The sequence below is a fragment of the Salmo salar genome, chromosome 15 (assembly GCF_965601325.2).
Source record: "Salmo salar chromosome 15, fSalSal1, whole genome shotgun sequence".
In the NCBI taxonomy this organism is placed as follows: Eukaryota; Metazoa; Chordata; class Actinopteri; order Salmoniformes; family Salmonidae; genus Salmo; species Salmo salar.
Window position 1 is genome coordinate 97,802,604 of NC_138305.1, and position 21,443 is coordinate 97,824,046.

Sequence of the window (21,443 nt, forward strand, 5' to 3'; positions counted from 1 at the left end):
ATTATTCTAGTACCTCTTCCCACATGGAGTGTTGTCAGGTAATATTACCTCGCCAACATCTCTCCTGTCATGTCTCTTCACCTGTCAATGCTGCCGTGCTCAAGTGTCATTCCGGAGTAAATTAAGACCTCTGCTTTTCCTGAAGATTGTCATGTAATTCATAGCCTATCATTTTACCGGACTAAATAAGACCATATTGGGAGCAGGCAGCTATGATGGACAGTAGGCAATTATAGTAATTACACATTTTGTTGTTGCAAATGCAGTGGATATGGTTGCTTTCATCAAAATCTCCCCTTCATCCATTATTTCGCAATTCATATTAAACCCGATGAGTTGTTTTTCTCTGCACATCAATGACTTGCCGCTGGAGTATGACCGTTTATTATAAGGCCATGGCATGACCAATGAGGGTGACCGTGTATTGCAATCCGCGAGTAAAACATAATGAACCAGCAGCCATGGACGCTACAAGCATCAACTTACAGTAGAACGTTATGCACCTTCAAGCGTCTCATCTGTGTTTGGGGGTTGTAGTTTTATTCTATAATCTCTAGCTTCAGATCTGTGCTTCAGCCAGTCATAAAGAACAGCAGTTCCCATAATACAGCAAACACACCACCACTCTGTGATGCATGTGTTTATGTTACTGTTCTAGGTTAGTGGAACAGTTGAGCCAAAGAGACGTCGTTATGCATCGTTAAAATCGTTGTTTTCTGACACCGTTTTCTGACACTTTGCCTCACTTTAATCTAATAGTGACGGCTCAATTGGAGACCAAAAAGGCCAGAATAAGGTACGTCTCAGTAGAAGAAACTCTGTCGATCTGTATCTGCGTAGAGTTCTCCCTCTGCAGACAAAGGAAAACTAGCTTATTGTCTTATTTAGTGATGCTAACGCACAAGTATTTGTTGTTGGTGCACAAGTTTTCTTTTCTATTTCAGATTACGGTGAGATCGGTTAACGGGTCCTATGGTCCTGATTATTAGGACTTTTGCGCATAAAGAGAGCGTTTATTTTGTACTAACTAGTCTAGTGCAATGGCTCTCAACCTTTTTCGTTTACTGTAGCACCAACGGAATTCTGCTTTACCCGCAGTAGCCCTGAAGTACCCCCTCATGTCCCTCATGTGCATTTTTACCAGTAGGCCAATGATCTCACGAGTCTTCTCAAGTACCCCCTGTGGTTAGGCCAAGTACCCCCAGGGATCCTAGTACCCCTATTTGGGAACCACTGGTCTAGTGCGTACACTGGAGGGTACTGCTGCTAGGCTACTGGGCCTTGTCTTGAACACTCATCTCCTGCGGTGTTATTTCAACACTCACACAGTTTAGAGGTATTTTTTGTTTTATCTTATAAAGTAAAATAAGTAGGTTTTTAATCACAGATTGTATTATTTGTGGACTTTTGTTAATTTCTAACAAAATAAACATAACACAAATGCTCTTGTCAAGCAGAATAATGCAGGTTGTTTTTGTTGTGCTTATTAATGGGTTATACATGTCCTATAAACGTGGTATTACCTAATACACATTCAAATCAAATGTTATTCGTAGTGTACATATATATTGCAGATGTTGCAGGTGTAGCGAAATGCTTATGTTCCTAGCTCCAACATTGCAGCAATACCTAACAATACAAAACAATACACAACAATACCTAACAATACACAACAATACACAACAATACCTAACAATACACAACAATACCTAACAATACACAACAATACCTAACAATACCTAACAATACACAACAATACCTAACAATACAAAACAATACACAACAATACCTAACAATACACAACAATACCTAACAATACCTAACAATACACAACAATACCTAACAATACAAAACAATACACAACAATACCTAACAATACACAACAATACCTAACAATACAAAACAATACACAACAATACCTAACAATACACAACAATACACAACAATACCTAACAATACACAACAATACCTAACAATACACAACAATACCTAACAATACACAACAATACCTAACAATACAAAACAATACACAACAATACCTAACAATATACAACAATACACAACAATACCTAACAATACACAACAATACCTAACAATATACAACAATACAAAACAATACACAACAATATATAACAATATACAACAATACCTAACAATACCCAACAATACACAACAATACCTAACAATACAAAACAATACACAACAATACCTAACAATACACAACAATACACAACAATACACAACAATACCTAACAATACACATTTTTTAAACATTTTTTTTTAACATTTTAGTCATTTAGCAGACGCTCTTATCCAGAGCGACTTACAGTAGTGAATGCATACATTTCCTAAATATTTATATATTTTTTGTACTGGCCCCCTGTGGGAATCGAACCCACAACCCTATTTTGTTCATTTGAGGTTACATTGTATTACTGGGATTTAGAATGAGTCATGTAATCCTAAAGATAGTCACTTTACCTCTACCTACATGTACATATTACCTCAATTACCTTGACTAACCTGTACCCCACACATTGACTCTGTACCGGTACCCCCTGTATATATCCTCCACATTGACTCTGTACCGTAACACCCTGTATATAGCCTCCACATTGACTCTGTACCGTAACACCCTGTATATATCCTCCACATTGACTCTGTACCGTAACACCCTGTATATAGCCTCCACATTGACTCTGTACTGTAACACCCTGTATATATCCTCCACATTGACTCTGTACCGTAACACCCTGTATATAGCCTCCACATTGACTCTGTACCGTAACACCCTGTATATAGCCTCCACATTGACTCTGTACTGGTACCCCCTGTATATAGCCTCCACATTGACTCTGTACCGTAACACCCTGTATATAGCTTCCACATTGACTCTGTACCGTAACACCCTGTACATAGCCTCCACATTGACTCTGTACCGGTACCCCCTGTATATAGCCTCCACATTGACTCTGTACCGTAACACCCTGTATATATCCTCCACATTGACTCTGTACCGTAACACCCTGTATATAGCCTCCACATTGACTCTGTACCGTAACACCCTGTATATATCCTCCACATTGACTCTGTACCGTAACACCCTGTATATAGCTTCCACATTGACTCTGTACCGTAACACCCTGTATATAGCCTTGTTACTGTTATTTTATTGTTTCTCTTTAATTATTATTATTATTATTTATTTTTTTTAATCTTAAATGTATTTATATTTTTTACTTCATTTTATTTGAGTAAATACCTTCTTAACACTTGTTTTTCTTAAAACTGCATTGTTGGTTAAGGGCTTGTAAGTAAGCATTTTACTGTACGGTCTACCTACACCTGTTGTATTCGGCGCATGTGACAAATAACATTTGATTTGATTTATGCCAGTACAATAGTGAACGGTATCGCACCTCTCCTGTTGGCTACTGTGTCTCGGCCTCAATACTAGATTATGCCTAACTGTGTGAAATGATTAGGGTAGTTGAGCTTTCAGCTTTGCAGTCAGCATGCTTAGAGTGCAATTGAAGTCCCACGTAGCTGTTGACTTTTTAAGCATGAAGTCAACTGTAGGCCTATATGCATGTCGACACATGACTAGAGTGGTGAACAATAACAATAACACGTTGGGCAATGGCTGAAATAAATAGTCTGTGACAGTGTTGGCATTTGGCAGAGTGTCTTTGTGTGTGTGTTGTCATGTAGTAGAGGTAATGAATCATGGTAGTTATGGGCCTCACTGCCATCGAGGTGTTAGTAGCCCAGGGGTCTGGGGGTGTCAGGACTGAGGGTGTCAGGGGGCTGGGGGTGTCAGGGGTCTGGGGGTGTCAGGGGTCTGGGGGTGTCAGGGGGATGGGGGTGTCAGGGCTGAGGGTGTCAGGGGTCTGGGGGTGTCAGGGGTCTGGGGGTGTCAGGGATGGGGGTGTCAGGGGGATGGGGGTGTCAGGGCTGAGGGTGTCAGGGGTCTGGGGGTGTCAGGGATGGGGGTGTCAGGGTTCTGGGGGTGTCAGGGGTCTGGGGGTGTCAGGGATGGGGGTGTCAGGCTTCTGGGGGTGTCAGGGATCGGGGTGTCAGGGGTCCGGGGGTGTCAGGGGTCTGGGGGTGTCAGGGCTGAGGGTGTCAGGGATGGGGGTGTCAGGGGGCTGAGGGTGTCAGGGATGGGGGTGTCAGGCTTCTGGGGGTGTCAGGATTCTGGGGGTGTCAGGGTTCTGGGGGTGTCAGGGTTCTGGGAGTGTCAGGATCTGGGAGTGTCAGGACGCTTGGGCGGTTGGGGACTTGGGGTGTCAGGGGCTGGGGGTGTCAGGGGGCTGGGGGTGTCAGGGGGGCTGGGGGTGTCAGGGTTCTGGGGGTGTCAGGGGGCTGGGGGTGTCAGGGTGCTGGGGGTGTCAGGATGCTGGGGGTGTGAGGGGCTGGGGGTGTCAGGGTACTGGGGGTGTCAGGATGCTGGGGGTGTCAGGGTTTTGGGGGTGTCAGGGGGCTGGGGGTGTCTTCCCCCATGCCTCTAAATGACCTCCATATGCTCATTGAAGAGATCCACTTACACTGAACAAACACTCCCAGAGTACACCTCTCTGTCTCTCAGCCGTTTGTTTCACAACAGTCACCTCTTACCTTCTTCTCAATGTGCTCCTCTGAACAGGTCCTTGAGGTCCAGACAAATATATACTGTATGTCATATTTTAAATTATTTGAGGTGTGCTTAATTTAGCTTGAAGTTTGCACTTTTGTGACTACTGTATTGGTTCTGTCTTATCAAACATTTCAATCAAGTGCAGCTCAAGTACGTTAAAGTGTTTGACTCATTTATTTGTGGTTATAGCTATTGTGAAATAAAAGGGATGCCTGACTGTGTTCTTCCTCTCTTTACCATGTATAAACACAGGTGTTCACCAGTCTACCTGACTGTGTTCTTCCTCTCTTTACCATGTATAAACACAGGTGTTCACCAGTCTACCTGACTGTGTTCTTCCTCTCTTTACCATGTATAAACACAGGTGTTCACCAGTCTACCTGACTGTGTTCTTCCTCTCTTTACCATGTATAAACACAGGTGTTCACCAGTCTACCTGACTGTGTTCTTCCTCCCTTTACCATGTATAAACACAGGTGTTCACCAGTCTACCTGACTGTGTTCTTCCTCTCTTTACCATGTATAAACACAGGTGTTCACCAGTCTACCTGACTGTGTTCTTCCTCTCTTTACCATGTATAAACACAGGTGTTCACCAGTCTACCTGACTGTGTTCTTCCTCCCTTTACCATGTATAAACACAGGTGTTCACCAGTCTACCTGACTGTGTTCTTCCTCCCTTTACCATGTATAAACACAGGTGTTCACCAGTCTACCTGACTGTGTTCTTCCTCTCTTTACCATGTATAAACGCAGGTGTTCACCAGTCTACCTGACTGTGTTCTTCCTCTCTTTACCATGTATAAACGCAGGTGTTCACCAGTCTACCTGACTGTGTTCTTCCTCTCTTTACCATGTATAAACGCAGGTGTTCACCAGTCTACCTGACTGTGTTCTTCCTCTCTTTACCATGTATAAACGCAGGTGTTCACCAGTCTACCTGACTGTGTTCTTCCTCTCTTTACCATGTATAAACGCAGGTGTTCACCAGTCTACCTGACTGTGTTCTTCCTCTCTTTACCATGTATAAACGCAGGTGTTCACCAGTCTACCTGACTGTGTTCTTCCTCTCTTTACCATGTATAAACGCAGGTGTTCACCAGTCTACCTGACTGTGTTCTTCCTCTCTTTACCATGTATAAACGCAGGTGTTCACCAGTCTACCTGACTGTGTTCTTCCTCTCTTTACCATGTATAAACGCAGGTGTTCACCAGTCTACCTGACTGTGTTCTTCCTCTCTTTACCATGTATAAACGCAGGTGTTCACCAGTCTACCTGACTGTGTTCTTCCTCCCTTTACCATGTATAAACGCAGGTGTTCACCAGTCTACCTGACTGTGTTCTTCCTCCCTTTACCATGTATAAACGCAGGTGTTCACCAGTCTACCTGACTGTGTTCTTCCTCCCTTTACCATGTATAAACGCAGGTGTTCACCAGTCTACCTGACTGTGTTCTTCCTCCCTTTACCATGTATAAACGCAGGTGTTCACCAGTCTACCTGACTGTGTTCTTCCTCCCTTTACCATGTATAAACGCAGGTGTTCACCAGTCTACCTGACTGTGTTCTTCCTCTCTTTACCATGTATAAACGCAGGTGTTCACCAGTCTACCTGACTGTGTTCTTCCTCTCTTTACCATGTATAAACGCAGGTGTTCACCAGTCTACCTGACTGTGTTCTTCCTCTCTTTACCATGTATAAACGCAGGTGTTCACCAGTCTACCTGACTGTGTTCTTCCTCTCTTTACCATGTATAAACGCAGGTGTTCACCAGTCTACCTGACTGTGTTCTTCCTCTCTTTACCATGTATAAACGCAGGTGTTCACCAGTCTACCTGACTGTGTTCTTCCTCTCTTTACCATGTATAAACGCAGGTGTTCACCAGTCTACCTGACTGTGTTCTTCCTCCCTTTACCATGTATAAACGCAGGTGTTCACCAGTCTACCTGACTGTGTTCTTCCTCTCTTTACCATGTATAAACGCAGGTGTTCACCAGTCTACCTGACTGTGTTCTTCCTCTCTTTACCATGTATAAACGCAGGTGTTCACCAGTCTACCTGACTGTGTTCTTCCTCTCTTTACCATGTATAAACGCAGGTGTTCACCAGTCTACCTGACTGTGTTCTTCCTCTCTTTACCATGTATAAACGCAGGTGTTCACCAGTCTACCTGACTGTGTTCTTCCTCTCTTTACCATGTATAAACGCAGGTGTTCACCAGTCTACCTGACTGTGTTCTTCCTCTCTTTACCATGTATAAACGCAGGTGTTCACCAGTCTACCTGACTGTGTTCTTCCTCTCTTTACCATGTATAAACGCAGGTGTTCACCAGTCTACCTGACTGTGTTCTTCCTCTCTTTACCATGTATAAACGCAGGTGTTCACCAGTCTACCTGACTGTGTTCTTCCTCTCTTTACCATGTATAAACGCAGGTGTTCACCAGTCTACCTGACTGTGTTCTTCCTCTCTTTACCATGTATAAACGCAGGTGTTCACCAGTCTACCTGACTGTGTTCTTCCTCTCTTTACCATGTATAAACGCAGGTGTTCACCAGTCTACCTGACTGTGTTCTTCCTCTCTTTACCATGTATAAACGCAGGTGTTCACCAGTCTACCTGACTGTGTTCTTCCTCTCTTTACCATGTATAAACGCAGGTGTTCACCAGTCTACCTGACTGTGTTCTTCCTCCCTTTACCATGTATAAACGCAGGTGTTCACCAGTCTACCTGACTGTGTTCTTCCTCTCTTTACCATGTATAAACGCAGGTGTTCACCAGTCTACCTGACTGTGTTCTTCCTCTCTTTACCATGTATAAACGCAGGTGTTCACCAGTCTACCTGACTGTGTTCTTCCTCTCTTTACCATGTATAAACGCAGGTGTTCACCAGTCTACCTGACTGTGTTCTTCCTCTCTTTACCATGTATAAACGCAGGTGTTCACCAGTCTACCTGACTGTGTTCTTCCTCTCTTTACCATGTATAAACGCAGGTGTTCACCAGTCTACCTGACTGTGTTCTTCCTCTCTTTACCATGTATAAACGCAGGTGTTCACCAGTCTACCTGACTGTGTTCTTCCTCTCTTTACCATGTATAAACGCAGGTGTTCACCAGTCTACCTGACTGTGTTCTTCCTCTCTTTACCATGTATAAACGCAGGTGTTCACCAGTCTACCTGACTGTGTTCTTCCTCTCTTTACCATGTATAAACGCAGGTGTTCACCAGTCTACCTGACTGTGTTCTTCCTCTCTTTACCATGTATAAACGCAGGTGTTCACCAGTCTACCTGACTGTGTTCTTCCTCTCTTTACCATGTATAAACGCAGGTGTTCACCAGTCTACCTGACTGTGTTCTTCCTCTCTTTACCATGTATAAACGCAGGTGTTCACCAGTCTACCTGACTGTGTTCTTCCTCTCTTTACCATGTATAAACGCAGGTGTTCACCAGTCTACCTGACTGTGTTCTTCCTCTCTTTACCATGTATAAACGCAGGTGTTCACCAGTCTACCTGACTGTGTTCTTCCTCCCTTTACCATGTATAAACGCAGGTGTTCACCAGTCTACCTGACTGTGTTCTTCCTCCCTTTACCATGTATAAACGCAGGTGTTCACCAGTCTACCTGACTGTGTTCTTCCTCCCTTTACCATGTATAAACGCAGGTGTTCACCAGTCTACCTGACTGTGTTCTTCCTCTCTTTACCATGTATAAACGCAGGTGTTCACCAGTCTACCTGACTGTGTTCTTCCTCTCTTTACCATGTATAAACGCAGGTGTTCACCAGTCTACCTGACTGTGTTCTTCCTCTCTTTACCATGTATAAACGCAGGTGTTCACCAGTCTACCTGACTGTGTTCTTCCTCCCTTTACCATGTATAAACGCAGGTGTTCACCAGTCTACCTGACTGTGTTCTTCCTCCCTTTACCATGTATAAACGCAGGTGTTCACCAGTCTACCTGACTGTGTTCTTCCTCCCTTTACCATGTATAAACGCAGGTGTTCACCAGTCTACCTGACTGTGTTCTTCCTCTCTTTACCATGTATAAACGCAGGTGTTCACCAGTCTACCTGACTGTGTTCTTCCTCTCTTTACCATGTATAAACGCAGGTGTTCACCAGTCTACCTGACTGTGTTCTTCCTCTCTTTACCATGTATAAACGCAGGTGTTCACCAGTCTACCTGACTGTGTTCTTCCTCTCTTTACCATGTATAAACGCAGGTGTTCACCAGTCTACCTGACTGTGTTCTTCCTCTCTTTACCATGTATAAACGCAGGTGTTCACCAGTCTACCTGACTGTGTTCTTCCTCTCTTTACCATGTATAAACGCAGGTGTTCACCAGTCTACCTGACTGTGTTCTTCCTCTCTTTACCATGTATAAACGCAGGTGTTCACCAGTCTACCTGACTGTGTTCTTCCTCTCTTTACCATGTATAAACGCAGGTGTTCACCAGTCTACCTGACTGTGTTCTTCCTCCCTTTACCATGTATAAACGCAGGTGTTCACCAGTCTACCTGACTGTGTTCTTCCTCTCTTTACCATGTATAAACGCAGGTGTTCACCAGTCTACCTGACTGTGTTCTTCCTCCCTTTACCATGTATAAACGCAGGTGTTCACCAGTCTACCTGACTGTGTTCTTCCTCCCTTTACCATGTATAAACGCAGGTGTTCACCAGTCTACCTGACTGTGTTCTTCCTCCCTTTACCATGTATAAACGCAGGTGTTCACCAGTCTACCTGACTGTGTTCTTCCTCCCTTTACCATGTATAAACGCAGGTGTTCACCAGTCTACCTGACTGTGTTCTTCCTCTCTTTACCATGTATAAACGCAGGTGTTCACCAGTCTACCTGACTGTGTTCTTCCTCTCTTTACCATGTATAAACGCAGGTGTTCACCAGTCTACCTGACTGTGTTCTTCCTCTCTTTACCATGTATAAACGCAGGTGTTCACCAGTCTACCTGACTGTGTTCTTCCTCTCTTTACCATGTATAAACGCAGGTGTTCACCAGTCTACCTGACTGTGTTCTTCCTCTCTTTACCATGTATAAACGCAGGTGTTCACCAGTCTACCTGACTGTGTTCTTCCTCTCTTTACCATGTATAAACGCAGGTGTTCACCAGTCTACCTGACTGTGTTCTTCCTCTCTTTACCATGTATAAACGCAGGTGTTCACCAGTCTACCTGACTGTGTTCTTCCTCTCTTTACCATGTATAAACGCAGGTGTTCACCAGTCTACCTGACTGTGTTCTTCCTCTCTTTACCATGTATAAACACAGGTGTTCACCAGTCTACCTGACTGTGTTCTTCCTCTCTTTACCATGTATAAACACAGGTGTTCACCAGTCTACCTGACTGTGTTCTTCCTCTCTTTACCATGTATAAACACAGGTGTTCACCAGTCTACCTGACTGTGTTCTTCCTCTCTTTACCATGTATAAACACAGGTGTTCACCAGTCTACCTGACTGTGTTCTTCCTCTCTTTACCATGTATAAACACAGGTGTTCACCAGTCTACCTGACTGTGTTCTTCCTCTCTTTACCATGTATAAACACAGGTGTTCACCAGTCTACCTGACTGTGTTCTTCCTCTCTTTACCATGTATAAACACAGGTGTTCACCAGTCTACCTGACTGTGTTCTTCCTCTCTTTACCATGTATAAACACAGGTGTTCACCAGTCTACCTGACTGTGTTCTTCCTCTCTTTACCATGTATAAACACAGGTGTTCACCAGTCTACCTGACTGTGTTCTTCCTCTCTTTACCATGTATAAACACAGGTGTTCACCAGTCTACCTGACTGTGTTCTTCCTCTCTTTACCATGTATAAACACAGGTGTTCACCAGTCTACCTGACTGTGTTCTTCCTCTCTTTACCATGTATAAACACAGGTGTTCACCAGTCTACCTGACTGTGTTCTTCCTCTCTTTACCATGTATAAACACAGGTGTTCACCAGTCTACCTGACTGTGTTCTTCCTCTCTTTACCATGTATAAACACAGGTGTTCACCAGTCTACCTGACTGTGTTCTTCCTCTCTTTACCATGTATAAACACAGGTGTTCACCAGTCTACCTGACTGTGTTCTTCCTCTCTTTACCATGTATAAACACAGGTGTTCACCAGTCTACCTGACTGTGTTCTTCCTCTCTTTACCATGTATAAACACAGGTGTTCACCAGTCTACCTGACTGTGTTCTTCCTCTCTTTACCATGTATAAACACAGGTGTTCACCAGTCTACCTGACTGTGTTCTTCCTCTCTTTACCATGTATAAACACAGGTGTTCACCAGTCTACCTGACTGTGTTCTTCCTCTCTTTACCATGTATAAACACAGGTGTTCACCAGTCTACCTGACTGTGTTCTTCCTCTCTTTACCATGTATAAACACAGGTGTTCACCAGTCTACCTGACTGTGTTCTTCCTCTCTTTACCATGTATAAACACAGGTGTTCACCAGTCTACCTGACTGTGTTCTTCCTCTCTTTACCATGTATAAACACAGGTGTTCACCAGTCTACCTGACTGTGTTCTTCCTCTCTTTACCATGTATAAACACAGGTGTTCACCAGTCTACCTGACTGTGTTCTTCCTCTCTTTACCATGTATAAACACAGGTGTTCACCAGTCTACCTGACTGTGTTCTTCCTCCCTTTACCATGTATAAACACAGGTGTTCACCAGTCTACCTGACTGTGTTCTTCCTCTCTTTACCATGTATAAACACAGGTGTTCACCAGTCTACCTGACTGTGTTCTTCCTCTCTTTACCATGTATAAACACAGGTGTTCACCAGTCTACCTGACTGTGTTCTTCCTCTCTTTACCATGTATAAACACAGGTGTTCACCAGTCTACCTGACTGTGTTCTTCCTCTCTTTACCATGTATAAACACAGGTGTTCACCAGTCTACCTGACTGTGTTCTTCCTCTCTTTACCATGTATAAACACAGGTGTTCACCAGTCTACCTGACTGTGTTCTTCCTCTCTTTACCATGTATAAACACAGGTGTTCACCAGTCTACCTGACTGTGTTCTTCCTCTCTTTACCATGTATAAACACAGGTGTTCACCAGTCTACCTGACTGTGTTCTTCCTCCCTTTACCATGTATAAACACAGGTGTTCACCAGTCTACCTGACTGTGTTCTTCCTCCCTTTACCATGTATAAACACAGGTGTTCACCAGTCTACCTGACTGTGTTCTTCCTCCCTTTACCATGTATAAACACAGGTGTTCACCAGTCTACCTGACTGTGTTCTTCCTCCCTTTACCATGTATAAACACAGGTGTTCACCAGTCTACCTGACTGTGTTCTTCCTCTCTTTACCATGTATAAACACAGGTGTTCACCAGTCTACCTGACTGTGTTCTTCCTCTCTTTACCATGTATAAACACAGGTGTTCACCAGTCTACCTGACTGTGTTCTTCCTCTCTTTACCATGTATAAACACAGGTGTTCACCAGTCTACCTGACTGTGTTCTTCCTCTCTTTACCATGTATAAACACAGGTGTTCACCAGTCTACCTGACTGTGTTCTTCCTCTCTTTACCATGTATAAACACAGGTGTTCACCAGTCTACCTGACTGTGTTCTTCCTCTCTTTACCATGTATAAACACAGGTGTTCACCAGTCTACCTGACTGTGTTCTTCCTCTCTTTACCATGTATAAACACAGGTGTTCACCAGTCTACCTGACTGTGTTCTTCCTCTCTTTACCATGTATAAACACAGGTGTTCACCAGTCTACCTGACTGTGTTCTTCCTCTCTTTACCATGTATAAACACAGGTGTTCACCAGTCTACCTGACTGTGTTCTTCCTCTCTTTACCATGTATAAACACAGGTGTTCACCAGTCTACCTGACTGTGTTCTTCCTCTCTTTACCATGTATAAACACAGGTGTTCACCAGTCTACCTGACTGTGTTCTTCCTCTCTTTACCATGTATAAACACAGGTGTTCACCAGTCTACCTGACTGTGTTCTTCCTCTCTTTACCATGTATAAACACAGGTGTTCACCAGTCTACCTGACTGTGTTCTTCCTCTCTTTACCATGTATAAACACAGGTGTTCACCAGTCTACCTGACTGTGTTCTTCCTCTCTTTACCATGTATAAACACAGGTGTTCACCAGTCTACCTGACTGTGTTCTTCCTCTCTTTACCATGTATAAACACAGGTGTTCACCAGTCTACCTGACTGTGTTCTTCCTCTCTTTACCATGTATAAACACAGGTGTTCACCAGTCTACCTGACTGTGTTCTTCCTCTCTTTACCATGTATAAACACAGGTGTTCACCAGTCTACCTGACTGTGTTCTTCCTCTCTTTACCATGTATAAACACAGGTGTTCACCAGTCTACCTGACTGTGTTCTTCCTCTCTTTACCATGTATAAACACAGGTGTTCACCAGTCTACCTGACTGTGTTCTTCCTCTCTTTACCATGTATAAACACAGGTGTTCACCAGTCTACCTGACTGTGTTCTTCCTCCCTTTACCATGTATAAACACAGGTGTTCACCAGTCTACCTGACTGTGTTCTTCCTCCCTTTACCATGTATAAACACAGGTGTTCACCAGTCTACCTGACTGTGTTCTTCCTCTCTTTACCATGTATAAACACAGGTGTTCACCAGTCTACCTGACTGTGTTCTTCCTCCCTTTACCATGTATAAACACAGGTGTTCACCAGTCTACCTGACTGTGTTCTTCCTCTCTTTACCATGTATAAACACAGGTGTTCACCAGTCTACCTGACTGTGTTCTTCCTCTCTTTACCATGTATAAACACAGGTGTTCACCAGTCTACCTGACTGTGTTCTTCCTCTCTTTACCATGTATAAACACAGGTGTTCACCAGTCTACCTGACTGTGTTCTTCCTCCCTTTACCATGTATAAACACAGGTGTTCACCAGTCTACCTGACTGTGTTCTTCCTCCCTTTACCATGTATAAACACAGGTGTTCACCAGTCTACCTGACTGTGTTCTTCCTCTCTTTACCATGTATAAACACAGGTGTTCACCAGTCTACCTGACTGTGTTCTTCCTCTCTTTACCATGTATAAACACAGGTGTTCACCAGTCTACCTGACTGTGTTCTTCCTCTCTTTACCATGTATAAACACAGGTGTTCACCAGTCTACCTGACTGTGTTCTTCCTCTCTTTACCATGTATAAACACAGGTGTTCACCAGTCTACCTGACTGTGTTCTTCCTCTCTTTACCATGTATAAACACAGGTGTTCACCAGTCTACCTGACTGTGTTCTTCCTCTCTTTACCATGTATAAACACAGGTGTTCACCAGTCTACCTGACTGTGTTCTTCCTCTCTTTACCATGTATAAACACAGGTGTTCACCAGTCTACCTGACTGTGTTCTTCCTCTCTTTACCATGTATAAACACAGGTGTTCACCAGTCTACCTGACTGTGTTCTTCCTCTCTTTACCATGTATAAACACAGGTGTTCACCAGTCTACCTGACTGTGTTCTTCCTCTCTTTACCATGTATAAACACAGGTGTTCACCAGTCTACCTGACTGTGTTCTTCCTCCCTTTACCATGTATAAACACAGGTGTTCACCAGTCTACCTGACTGTGTTCTTCCTCTCTTTACCATGTATAAACACAGGTGTTCACCAGTCTACCTGACTGTGTTCTTCCTCTCTTTACCATGTATAAACACAGGTGTTCACCAGTCTACCTGACTGTGTTCTTCCTCTCTTTACCATGTATAAACACAGGTGTTCACCAGTCTACCTGACTGTGTTCTTCCTCTCTTTACCATGTATAAACACAGGTGTTCACCAGTCTACCTGACTGTGTTCTTCCTCTCTTTACCATGTATAAACACAGGTGTTCACCAGTCTACCTGACTGTGTTCTTCCTCTCTTTACCATGTATAAACACAGGTGTTCACCAGTCTACCTGACTGTGTTCTTCCTCTCTTTACCATGTATAAACACAGGTGTTCACCAGTCTACCTGACTGTGTTCTTCCTCTCTTTACCATGTATAAACACAGGTGTTCACCAGTCTACCTGACTGTGTTCTTCCTCTCTTTACCATGTATAAACACAGGTGTTCACCAGTCTACCTGACTGTGTTCTTCCTCTCTTTACCATGTATAAACACAGGTGTTCACCAGTCTACCTGACTGTGTTCTTCCTCTCTTTACCATGTATAAACACAGGTGTTCACCAGTCTACCTGACTGTGTTCTTCCTCCTTTACCATGTATAAACACAGGTGTTCACCAGTCTACCTGACTGTGTTCTTCCTCCCTTTACCATGTATAAACACAGGTGTTCACCAGTCTACCTGACTGTGTTCTTCCTCTCTTTACCATGTATAAACACAGGTGTTCACCAGTCTACCTGACTGTGTTCTTCCTCTCTTTACCATGTATAAACACAGGTGTTCACCAGTCTACCTGACTGTGTTCTTCCTCTCTTTACCATGTATAAACACAGGTGTTCACCAGTCTACCTGACTGTGTTCTTCCTCTCTTTACCATGTATAAACACAGGTGTTCACCAGTCTACCTGACTGTGTTCTTCCTCTCTTTACCATGTATAAACACAGGTGTTCACCAGTCTACCTGACTGTGTTCTTCCTCCCTTTACCATGTATAAACACAGGTGTTCACCAGTCTACCTGACTGTGTTCTTCCTCCCTTTACCATGTATAAACACAGGTGTTCACCAGTCTACCTGACTGTGTTCTTCCTCCCTTTACCATGTATAAACACAGGTGTTCACCAGTCTACCTGACTGTGTTCTTCCTCCCTTTACCATGTATAAACACAGGTGTTCACCAGTCTACCTGACTGTGTTCTTCCTCCCTTTACCATGTATAAACACAGGTGTTCACCAGTCTACCTGACTGTGTTCTTCCTCTCTTTACCATGTATAAACACAGGTGTTCACCAGTCTACCTGACTGTGTTCTTCCTCTCTTTACCATGTATAAACACAGGTGTTCACCAGTCTACCTGACTGTGTTCTTCCTCTCTTTACCATGTATAAACACAGGTGTTCACCAGTCTACCTGACTGTGTTCTTCCTCTCTTTACCATGTATAAACACAGGTGTTCACCAGTCTACCTGACTGTGTTCTTCCTCTCTTTACCATGTATAAACACAGGTGTTCACCAGTCTACCTGACTGTGTTCTTCCTCTCTTTACCATGTATAAACACAGGTGTTCACCAGTCTACCTGACTGTGTTCTTCCTCTCTTTACCATGTATAAACACAGGTGTTCACCAGTCTACCTGACTGTGTTCTTCCTCTCTTTACCATGTATAAACACAGGTGTTCACCAGTCTACCTGACTGTGTTCTTCCTCTCTTTACCATGTATAAACACAGGTGTTCACCAGTCTACCTGACTGTGTTCTTCCTCTCTTTACCATGTATAAACACAGGTGTTCACCAGTCTACCTGACTGTGTTCTTCCTCTCTTTACCATGTATAAACACAGGTGTTCACCAGTCTACCTGACTGTGTTCTTCCTCTCTTTACCATGTATAAACACAGGTGTTCACCAGTCTACCTGACTGTGTTCTTCCTCTCTTTACCATGTATAAACACAGGTGTTCACCAGTCTACCTGACTGTGTTCTTCCTCTCTTTACCATGTATAAACACAGGTGTTCACCAGTCTACCTGACTGTGTTCTTCCTCTCTTTACCATGTATAAACACAGGTGTTCACCAGTCTACCTGACTGTGTTCTTCCTCTCTTTACCATGTATAAACACAGGTGTTCACCAGTCTACCTGACTGTGTTCTTCCTCTCTTTACCATGTATAAACACAGGTGTTCACCAGTCTACCTGACTGTGTTCTTCCTCTCTTTACCATGTATAAACACAGGTGTTCACCAGTCTACCTGACTGTGTTCTTCCTCTCTTTACCATGTATAAACACAGGTGTTCACCAGTCTACCTGACTGTGTTCTTCCTCTCTTTACCATGTATAAACACAGGTGTTCACCAGTCTACCTGACTGTGTTCTTCCTCTCTTTACCATGTATAAACACAGGTGTTCACCAGTCTACCTGACTGTGTTCTTCCTCTCTTTACCATGTATAAACACAGGTGTTCACCAGTCTACCTGACTGTGTTCTTCCTCTCTTTACCATGTATAAACACAGGTGTTCACCAGTCTACCTGACTGTGTTCTTCCTCTCTTTACCATGTATAAACACAGGTGTTCACCAGTCTACCTGACTGTGTTCTTCCTCTCTTTACCATGTATAAACACAGGTGTTCACCAGTCTACCTGACTGTGTTCTTCCTCTCTTTACCATGTATAAACACAGGTGTTCACCAGTCTACCTGACTGTGTTCTTCCTCCCTTTACCATGTATAAACACAGGTGTTCACCAGTCTACCTGACTGTGTTCTTCCTCTCTTTACCATGTATAAACACAGGTGTTCACCAGTCTACCTGACTGTGTTCTTCCTCCCTTTACCATGTATAAACACAGGTGTTCACCAGTCTACCTGACTGTGTTCTTCCTCCCTTTACCATGTATAAACACAGGTGTTCACCAGTCTACCTGACTGTGTTCTTCCTCTCTTTACCATGTATAAACACAGGTGTTCACCAGTCTACCTGACTGTGTTCTTCCTCTCTTTACCATGTATAAACACAGGTGTTCACCAGTCTACCTGACTGTGTTCTTCCTCTCTTTACCATGTATAAACACAGGTGTTCACCAGTCTACCTGACTGTGTTCTTCCTCTCTTTACCATGTATAAACACAGGTGTTCACCAGTCTACCTGACTGTGTTCTTCCTCTCTTTACCATGTATAAACACAGGTGTTCACCAGTCTACCTGACTGTGTTCTTCCTCTCTTTACCATGTATAAACACAGGTGTTCACCAGTCTACCTGACTGTGTTCTTCCTCTCTTTACCATGTATAAACACAGGTGTTCACCAGTCTACCTGACTGTGTTCTTCCTCCCTTTACCATGTATAAACACAGGTGTTCACCAGTCTACCTGACTGTGTTCTTCCTCCCTTTACCATGTATAAACACAGGTGTTCACCAGTCTACCTGACTGTGTTCTTCCTCCCTTTACCATGTATAAACACAGGTGTTCACCAGTCTACCTGACTGTGTTCTTCCTCCCTTTACCATGTATAAACACAGGTGTTCACCAGTCTACCTGACTGTGTTCTTCCTCCCTTTACCATGTATAAACACAGGTGTTCACCAGTCTACCTGACTGTGTTCTTCCTCTCTTTACCATGTATAAACACAGGTGTTCACCAGTCTACCTGACTGTGTTCTTCCTCTCTTTACCATGTATAAACACAGGTGTTCACCAGTCTACCTGACTGTGTTCTTCCTCTCTTTACCATGTATAAACACAGGTGTTCACCAGTCTACCTGACTGTGTTCTTCCTCTCTTTACCATGTATAAACACAGGTGTTCACCAGTCTACCTGACTGTGTTCTTCCTCTCTTTACCATGTATAAACACAGGTGTTCACCAGTCTACCTGACTGTGTTCTTCCTCTCTTTACCATGTATAAACACAGGTGTTCACCAGTCTACCTGACTGTGTTCTTCCTCTCTTTACCATGTATAAACACAGGTGTTCACCAGTCTACCTGACTGTGTTCTTCCTCTCTTTACCATGTATAAACACAGGTGTTCACCAGTCTACCTGACTGTGTTCTTCCTCTCTTTACCATGTATAAACACAGGTGTTCACCAGTCTACCTGACTGTGTTCTTCCTCTCTTTACCATGTATAAACACAGGTGTTCACCAGTCTACCTGACTGTGTTCTTCCTCTCTTTACCATGTATAAACACAGGTGTTCACCAGTCTACCTGACTGTGTTCTTCCTCCCTTTACCATGTATAAACACAGGTGTTCACCAGTCTACCTGACTGTGTTCTTCCTCCCTTTACCATGTATAAACACAGGTGTTCACCAGTCTACCTGACTGTGTTCTTCCTCCCTTTACCATGTATAAACACAGGTGTTCACCAGTCTACCTGACTGTGTTCTTCCTCCCTTTACCATGTATAAACACAGGTGTTCACCAGTCTACCTGACTGTGTTCTTCCTCCCTTTACCATGTATAAACACAGGTGTTCACCAGTCTACCTGACTGTGTTCTTCCTCCCTTTACCATGTATAAACACAGGTGTTCACCAGTCTACCTGACTGTGTTCTTCCTCCCTTTACCATGTATAAACACAGGTGTTCACCAGTCTACCTGACTGTGTTCTTCCTCCCTTTACCATGTATAAACACAGGTGTTCACCAGTCTACCTGACTGTGTTCTTCCTCCCTTTACCATGTATAAACACAGGTGTTCACCAGTCTACCTGACTGTGTTCTTCCTCCCTTTACCATGTATAAACACAGGTGTTCACCAGTCTACCTGACTGTGTTCTTCCTCTCTTTACCATGTATAAACACAGGTGTTCACCAGTCTACCTGACTGTGTTCTTCCTCTCTTTACCATGTATAAACACAGGTGTTCACCAGTCTACCTGACTGTGTTCTTCCTCTCTTTACCATGTATAAACACAGGTGTTCACCAGTCTACCTGACTGTGTTCTTCCTCTCTTTACCATGTATAAACACAGGTGTTCACCAGTCTACCTGACTGTGTTCTTCCTCTCTTTACCATGTATAAACACAGGTGTTCACCAGTCTACCTGACTGTGTTCTTCCTCTCTTTACCATGTATAAACACAGGTGTTCACCAGTCTACCTGACTGTGTTCTTCCTCTCTTTACCATGTATAAACACAGGTGTTCACCAGTCTACCTGACTGTGTTCTTCCTCTCTTTACCATGTATAAACACAGGTGTTCACCAGTCTACCTGACTGTGTTCTTCCTCTCTTTACCATGTATAAACACAGGTGTTCACCAGTCTACCTGACTGTGTTCTTCCTCTCTTTACCATGTATAAACACAGGTGTTCACCAGTCTACCTGACTGTGTTCTTCCTCCCTTTACCATGTATAAACACAGGTGTTCACCAGTCTACCTGACTGTGTTCTTCCTCCCTTTACCATGTATAAACACAGGTGTTCACCAGTCTACCTGACTGTGTTCTTCCTCCCTTTACCATGTATAAACACAGGTGTTCACCAGTCTACCTGACTGTGTTCTTCCTCCCTTTACCATGTATAAACACAGGTGTTCACCAGTCTACCTGACTGTGTTCTTCCTCTCTTTACCATGTATAAACACAGGTGTTCACCAGTCTACCTGACTGTGTTCTTCCTCTCTTTACCATGTATAAACACAGGTGTTCACCAGTCTACCTGACTGTGTTCTTCCTCTCTTTACCATGTATAAACACAGGTGTTCACCAGTCTACCTGACTGTGTTCTTCCTCTCTTTACCATGTATAAACACAGGTGTTCACCAGTCTACCTGACTGTGTTCTTCCTCTCTTTACCATGTATAAACACAGGTGTTCACCAGTCTACCTGACTGTGTTCTTCCTCTCTTTACCATGTATAAACACAGGTGTTCACCAGTCTACCTGACTGTGTTCTTCCTCTCTTTACCATGTATAAACACAGGTGTTCACCAGTCTACCTGACTGTGTTCTTCCTCTCTTTACCATGTATAAACACAGGTGTTCACCAGTCTACCTGACTGTGTTCTTCCTCTCTTTACCATGTATAAACACAGGTGTTCACCAGTCTACCTGACTGTGTTCTTCCTCTCTTTACCATGTATAAACACAGGTGTTCACCAGTCTACCTGACTGTGTTCTTCCTCTCTTTACCATGTATAAACACAGGTGTTCACCAGTCTACCTGACTGTGTTCTTCCTCTCTTTACCATGTATAAACACAGGTGTTCACCAGTCTACCTGACTGTGTTCTTCCTCTCTTTACCATGTATAAACACAGGTGTTCACCAGTCTACCTGACTGTGTTCTTCCTCTCTTTACCATGTATAAACACAGGTGTTCACCAGTCTACCTGACTGTGTTCTTCCTCTCTTTACCATGTATAAACACAGGTGTTCACCAGTCTACCTGACTGTGTTCTTCCTCTCTTTACCATGTATAAACACAGGTGTTCACCAGTCTACCTGACTGTGTTCTTCCTCTCTTTACCATGTATAAACACAGGTGTTCACCAGTCTACCTGACTGTGTTCTTCCTCTCTTTACCATGTATAAACACAGGTGTTCACCAGTCTACCTGACTGTGTTCTTCCTCTCTTTACCATGTATAAACACAGGTGTTCACCAGTCTACCTGACTGTGTTCTTCCTCCCTTTACCATGTATAAACACAGGTGTTCACCAGTCTACCTGACTGTGTTCTTCCTCCCTTTACCATGTATAAACACAGGTGTTCACCAGTCTACCTGACTGTGTTCTTCCTCCCTTTACCATGTATAAACACAGGTGTTCACCAGTCTACCTGACTGTGTTCTTCCTCCCTTTACCATGTATAAACACAGGTGTTCACCAGTCTACCTGACTGTGTTCTTCCTCCCTTTACCATGTATAAACACAGGTGTTCACCAGTCTACCTGACTGTGTTCTTCCTCCCTTTACCATGTATAAACACAGGTGTTCACCAGTCTACCTGACTGTGTTCTTCCTCCCTTTACCATGTATAAACACAGGTGTTCACCAGTCTACCTGACTGTGTTCTTCCTCTCTTTACCATGTATAAACACAGGTGTTCACCAGTCTACCTGACTGTGTTCTTCCTCTCTTTACCATGTATAAACACAGGTGTTCACCAGTCTACCTGACTGTGTTCTTCCTCTC

General features: G+C 43.6%; 1 protein-coding gene across 2 annotated transcripts in view; it reads left to right on the forward strand.

The window, feature by feature from the left end:
* The first annotated feature begins 625 nt into the window (after positions 1–625).
* The window catches only part of LOC106572538 (calcium-binding and coiled-coil domain-containing protein 1), a 52,236-nt gene continuing 31,418 nt past the window's right edge, over positions 626–21,443 (forward strand). For both annotated transcript variants that reach the window (XM_045696295.2, XM_045696297.2), the window contains exon 1: positions 626–796. The gene's annotated coding sequence lies outside the window, so the exon portion shown is untranslated. The remainder of the gene's footprint in view (positions 797–21,443) is intronic.